The sequence below is a fragment of the Myotis myotis genome, unplaced genomic scaffold, assembly GCF_014108235.1.
Source record: "Myotis myotis isolate mMyoMyo1 unplaced genomic scaffold, mMyoMyo1.p scaffold_m19_p_2, whole genome shotgun sequence".
NCBI lineage: Eukaryota > Metazoa > Chordata > Mammalia > Chiroptera > Vespertilionidae > Myotis > Myotis myotis.
This window is the reverse complement of record NW_023416324.1, coordinates 165668527-165674526: the sequence shown is the minus strand read 5'-3', so window position 1 is coordinate 165674526 and position 6000 is coordinate 165668527. Positions and strand designations below refer to the sequence as shown.

Sequence of the window (6000 nt, the reverse complement as noted above, 5' to 3'; positions counted from 1 at the left end):
ATTTCATCAGTCTATAATGGGAGAGAATAGGACCACAAAATATGCATCCCACTCCATTCAACTTGCCTTTATCGGGTACCTTCCAGGGACTAGGCATTTTGCAGAGATGAGTGTACTATGGTTCCTGCTTTCCAAGAAAGTTAAAAACCCAAGGTCTGGACTCAGCCAGACCTGCCTGAGTTTGAATCCAGATTCTAGCAATTAGTACATAAGTGACCTTGGACGTGTGGACCTCCGTTTCTCATTTATAAAATGAGCACAACAACCATCTTGCCTAACGGAGCTGTTGAAGGATTCATTTAGGTAGCGAGCTTAGCAAGCATGCAGCACATGGTGAACACTCCTCAACAAGTGTGACTATTATTCCTTTTAAAAATTAATAAATCTAGGATACGCACATGGCCCCATGGTAGCATCTGGGGGATAAAGCATTTCTGAGGGCTGCACCTCTATTTCTGCTAACGCTGTGAGCACATGGCAAAGCCCTCTGACTCCAGAACAGAGCAAACATGGCTTTTCCTTTCTCCTCCTGGAAGTCTCCAGCAACTGACCTCAGAGGCATCCCGCACGCAGCTCTCTGTCGCCCGGACAGGCCAACGCCCTCTGAGTTGCTGAGTTGCCGGATGCCCGCCGAGGTCCAAGGTTTGGAGAGTTTCCGGGACTGGTGGGGTCACTCTGCGGTTGGGCCTGCCTGGCAGCCCCACCCTTCCTGGCAGCCAGGCCTCCTCCTCAATCTGTGAAAGCCTGCCAGCGGGGGAGGGCTGGCAGCGGTGGGAGGGCTGGAAGAGGGCTCCGGCTGGCAGAGGGAGATGGAAGGGCCTGCTCCCATGTTTGCCCTAAGGGTAGCCTGGAGGGAGGGGCTGAGGGCAGGAGTGGGGGAAAGATGGGGGGCAGAGCAGGGCAAACTGGGCTCCACTCCACCCTCTCCTCCTGCCATGCAGAGAATCCAGTTTCTGGAAGTGCCAAGTGCTCCTCCTAGTGGGGAAGGAATGATTCAAGATCCCACTTGGCCCTTCCTCCTCCTTACACCGGGGAAAGGTGGGGCACCTTTTGCAAGCCTAGCAGATGATGGAAATATCGGTCCCATTCTACAGCACATCACTGTTGGTCCATGCAGAGCTGGGACTAGAAAGCAGGTCTGTTCATTCATTCTGTTTCCCATAGGTTTTTTCAGTGCACCACCCTCAAAACCAGCAGAGAGGAGTAATGGCCTCTGTCCTGCTCACTGCTCACCACTCCCCCCCCCCCCCCGCCCCCTCTCCCCCGGCAGAGACAGGTTGGAGAGGGGCCATTCTAGGGCCACTCACTCATCCAGGACAAGGAGGAGACCCTTGCCCTGTCTTCTTCCCTGAAAACAAAGTGCTTCCTTTGAGTTCTCCAGAGACTGACCTCCTGCTCTGAATGACGCCACATGCGACCCTGGGATCCCCGGTTTCCGGGGGTGGGGGCCTGGCTTGGGAACCCAACTGCCATTGGGGCCTCTCTTACAGACCAGGGCAGGAGAGGTGGGCCCGGGGCCCTACCCCATGGGGAGGCTCTCCCAGCCTGGGAGCCTGCTCTCCTCCTGGGCCTGCATGCTGCCGGACCCTGCCGTGGGACAGAGCTGGGCTGGGGCTCAAGGACAGCCAGGCAGACAGGGAACTGTATTTTCTGGGAAGGCAGCCAGTCCCTGTGCCCTCAGGCTTCCGGGCACTGAGGACAGTGGCAGAGCTGCCACCCTCTGTTGGCCCACCCCAGGCCCCAGTTGGACGAGCAGACCCTGGTTCTGGTCTCAGGGCCAGAGCATGGCAGCAGGAGGGGTCACAACACCCAGCCCCTCCCCTTGGCCACTGGTCCTGAGCAGTGGGAGGTGCAGTGGGGGAGGAGGGGCAGGACCTGAGGCCCAGGCCACGCCCCTGTGCCGGGAACACAGAGGATTCACTGTCCCTTGTTTCCTTATGAACTTGTCTTATCTCCCCCGCTAGGCTGAGCTGTTCCAGAGCGTGGAAAAGGCATTTGATTGGCCTCAAAACCCGTGGGGTCCCGTCCCTGGTAGTGTTGCCATCTACCTGAGACCACGGTCACGTCATTTCACCCCAGAGCCTCAGTTTCCTCAGCTGTATCACGGGGTGGTAACCCCTGCTGTGCCCAGTCCCTGGTTGCTCAAAGCCTTAGCGTGAGTATGCTCCTGACAACAGCGAAGGCACGATTCTCACGTGCTGTTATTAAAATCATATCGCCTGGGTTAGTGCTCCCACCTGCCGCACGAGGGGGAAGATGAGCCTGTGGCCCAGGGCAGGGCAGGCAGAGGGGGCCTGAGAGGAGCCCAGCAGGTGACTGGGTGGCCGGCCCATCTCCCTCTGGAGGACACCAGGACTCTCCTGCCCCCTCTCCAGCTCTTTGATGAGCACCTGGGAGCCACATTTCTAGGGAAGTAATGAAGCTGGGGAGGGGGGGCGGGGGGGCTCTAAACCAGGTCATAAGCAGCTCCCCCTAGATCAGAGCTGGCTTCCAGCAGCGCAGGGCAGTCAGGGGCGGGACCTTCGCTGGCCCCACAGTGCCCTGGAACGGACACTTACAGGCGGATTTTGGCAGCTCTAAGGAAGAGTCTTCCTATCACACGAGTAGACGACTCCCGGGCAGTGAACTCCTGGACAGACCGATGGTGGGAGGAAATTCTACAAAGGGGGTCATAAGCCAAGGACATTAGGGATCTTCCCTTCCCCCTCTTCCTGGGGATTCCAGGATCCTCTGTTCACCTCGGGATCCGAGCTCCTCCCTGGTATTAATTAGCCCACAGCACCACAGAGGGTTATTCAGAACAGAAGTGCTTGGCCACGCCTCGGTGCTGGTACCGCCCGCAGCGCCGCACACGCACACGCTGGATGTGTGAGGCACGTGTGGGAGGGGCCGGCATGTATCGGGACAGGCGGTTTAATGGGTTATAAACAGTCTGTTCCTATGTAACCTTTTGTTTACACACACACACAAAAGTGTGTTTCTCTCCCCTCGCGGTGTGAACAGAGCCCACAGAGGCTCCTCCCGGCCACGAAGCCTGCGGCCTGCCCAGTGCCAGGAAAAACAAGCCTGCGCTCGAAAACAACCCACCCTGAACGCAGCAGGCCGATTGTTCGGGGCTGGGTGGTCCTCTGGTTGCCACACACGAGTCTGGTGCAGGGTGTTCACTGGCCAAAATCCACACTCCAGTCACCCTGAGTCGGGAGGGAGGAAGGTGCTGGGTGGTGGCCTGTTTCTAGAGGCTGCTGGTGATTCTTGAGGCTGGAACCTCAGGGCTGCCATGTAGCTTCCTGACAATCCAGCCACCCCATCAGGCCAGCACCCAGGCTGACAGCTGGCCAGCTGCAGGCCAGCTGTCGGCATGAGGAAAGCCAGCAACCCAGAGTCAGGACGGTTGAAGAGCGGTCTTCATCTTAAAAGGGGGCCCAACCCAGACCCCCAGGAACGTGCAGGTCTTAATGGCAGGGTGCTGGGTTTCTTCAGGCAGATTAACATGGATGGGATGATGCTTTATCTTGTTTTCATCTGTGCCGCAGCAGACACCTATAGGAATGGCATGGCTTTGCAGAGCGAGGGGTGGTCAGACGTTACCCAGAAAAAGTGAAGTGGAGTTCCCAAGAGGAGCTGGGGTCCAAGAGATGGAAAGCACCCTGCCTGACCCACAACAAATCAGTGGCTGAGCCTGATCCAGAGCCCCGACTCCGGAGCCACTGTTCTCTTCCCACCAAGCCCGCTCCCTGTGAATTGCATTGGTGAGGAGGAAAGTCCATCTGACACCTGCTGCCTCTGCGACCCACCTCATGTGGGCCCCTCCCTCTTCCTCCTCAGATGTTGGACCACGCAAGCTTGCTCCTACTGCACCCTTGCTGGGCCCTCAGCCTCGAGTGCCCTTCCCCAGTTTCTGTGTCTGGCCTCAGGTCCAAATTTGCCTCCTCCAAGAAGCCTTCCTTGACTGTGAGCTCCATGCACTGCTTGGCATTAACTCTCTACAAGGGACTATCTGCTATTTTCTTGTTTAGATACATGTATGTATGTACGTGTATGTATGTGTTTAGGCTGTCTCCCCAAATACAATTTAAATACTAGTAGAGTAGGTACCAGGAGGGTGCTTAACAAATATGGTTGAATGACCAAAGTCAAAATTTCATTTTTAATTAGCAGCCCGGAGTTGGTAGAGATGTGACTATGTGTGGAGACATTGTTAAATCTAATGTTTTGGGGGTCCGGTCGGCGTGGCTCAGTGGTTGAGCATCAACCTATGAACCAGGAGGTCACAGTTCAATTCCTGGTGGGGGCACATGCCCAGCTTGTGAACTGGATCCCCAGTGTGGGGCCAGCAGGAGGCAGCTGATCAAGGATTCTCTATCATCGATGTTTCTCTCTCTCTCTCTTCTTTCCTCTCTGAAATCAATTAAAAAATACTTTTTAAAAATCTTATGTTTTGGGTACTGTGGAAGTCTCTGTCAGGTGACTCACAAGGTCTCTACGCCGTTGGCCAGCACCTCCAAAGTACCCAGGTACTTCATGCTTGTAGACCCTGATTCCTAACAGGGAATGAAGCACAGAGCATTCTCTTGGTCTCTTGAATTGCAAGTGAGATTTCCTGAAAATAACCCTTCTTTGTCTTCCTTGTCACTGGCAGAAGGAAAGCTGGGGAGGTGGGGTTGACAGCCGCCCCCCCTCCCCCTCCCATAATTGCTTCCCTCCCTTCTTCCTCTCCCGTCCTGAGTATTTGTCACTCTCTGCTTGTGGCAAATTGCTTTTCACCTTTGAAAACCAAGAATGGTTGCTCACCAGGACAGCCTGAAAGTGTTTGCAAGCAGGGGGTGTTTAGAGATAGAAAACACTATTGATCACCCCCCCACCACCACCACCCCCACCACCCCCATAACAGCGTCCCTGAAATTCAATTTATTAAGCATCTGTGAGCAGTGTGGGAGGCCAATACTGCTCTGGACATCCTGGTGATGCAGAGGCGGGTGGCCTTTGGGGGGCTCTCAGGCCAGTAAGAAAGAGATTATTTTGACTCAATGAATGTTTTCTTAAGCGCTTACTAAATGCTGAACACTGGGCGCCTACAGTGAATGAGGAGCAGGCCTGCCCTTGAGCAGTTCACCCTCACATGGAGAAGGAGACATTCCTGACCGGTTCATTCTGAGGTTCTGTGGAGGGAGAAATGCAGAAGAGAGGAACGGGCTGCGGGTGCCAGGAGAGATGTGGAAGCTGAGCTTTATGGAAGTTCCCCAGGACAAAGTGGGGCCGGGTGGGGGCAGCGGGACAGACGGTGCAGAGGTGAGCCTGTGCTACTGGACCCAGGGCTGAAAGGAGGCTCCGTGGCTGGGGGAGAGTGGGAGTGAGCAAACAGCCCCGAGTGGGTTGCAGAGATGGGCAGGGAACTCATGGAGGACAGAGGCAGGGAGAGAGTTTGCAGAAAGTGAGGGGTCTATTGCACCAAAAGGGAAGCCGGGGGGGGGGGGGGGCAGTGAGAGAGTGTAGACTTTATCACGTAAGTAGTGGGGAGCCCAGGAAAGGATTTCTCGGAGCAGAATTGAAGATCTCGGTCAGGCATCAGTCTGATGACAGGGCCAGAGCAGGGTGGCAGCGGGTGGGGAGGATGGATGGCCACAGTAATAACATGGCTTTCCACTCCACCCCACCACCACCGCAGGAAACCCACTACAGTTGCCCTCTCAGACCTCATCCCCAGATCCGCTCCTCCATCCATGTGCTCTCCTCACTGCCCCCACCCTCCACCCCACCCCCCACCCCCGGAGATGGTGCCAGAAAACAAGAGCTTCGGGAGAACCTGTACATTCAGAGAGGGAAATGGGCCTGCAAATGCGGAGCCGCTCATCCTGAAAGCGGAATCCCATGAGGTGCCTCCCTGACCCACAAGATGCCCCCTCCCTCCGCATCCGGGAACGTGCATGGATAATCTCTCCCGCTGGCATCCCAGGAGCTGGAGGAGGAAGCCCTGTGCCAGAAAGCCCATCCTGCCCTACA

The 6000-nt window shown here is 55.9% G+C and overlaps 1 long non-coding RNA gene across 3 annotated transcripts; it reads left to right on the top strand.

The window, feature by feature from the left end:
• The first annotated feature begins 422 nt into the window (after nucleotides 1-422).
• On the top strand, nucleotides 423-4347 carry LOC118676406. 3 transcript variants are annotated; one of them, XR_004974098.1, is made up of 4 exons: nucleotides 423-642; nucleotides 942-1136; nucleotides 1965-2155; nucleotides 3534-4347. It is a non-coding gene; the product is annotated as an uncharacterized LOC118676406 (long non-coding RNA). The 3 variants fall into 3 exon arrangements; XR_004974097.1 differs by lacking the exon at nucleotides 423-642 and having other exon boundaries at nucleotides 816-1136; XR_004974099.1 differs by lacking the exon at nucleotides 423-642 and having other exon boundaries at nucleotides 817-1136; nucleotides 3537-4347.
• The last annotated feature ends 1653 nt before the right edge of the window (nucleotides 4348-6000 follow it).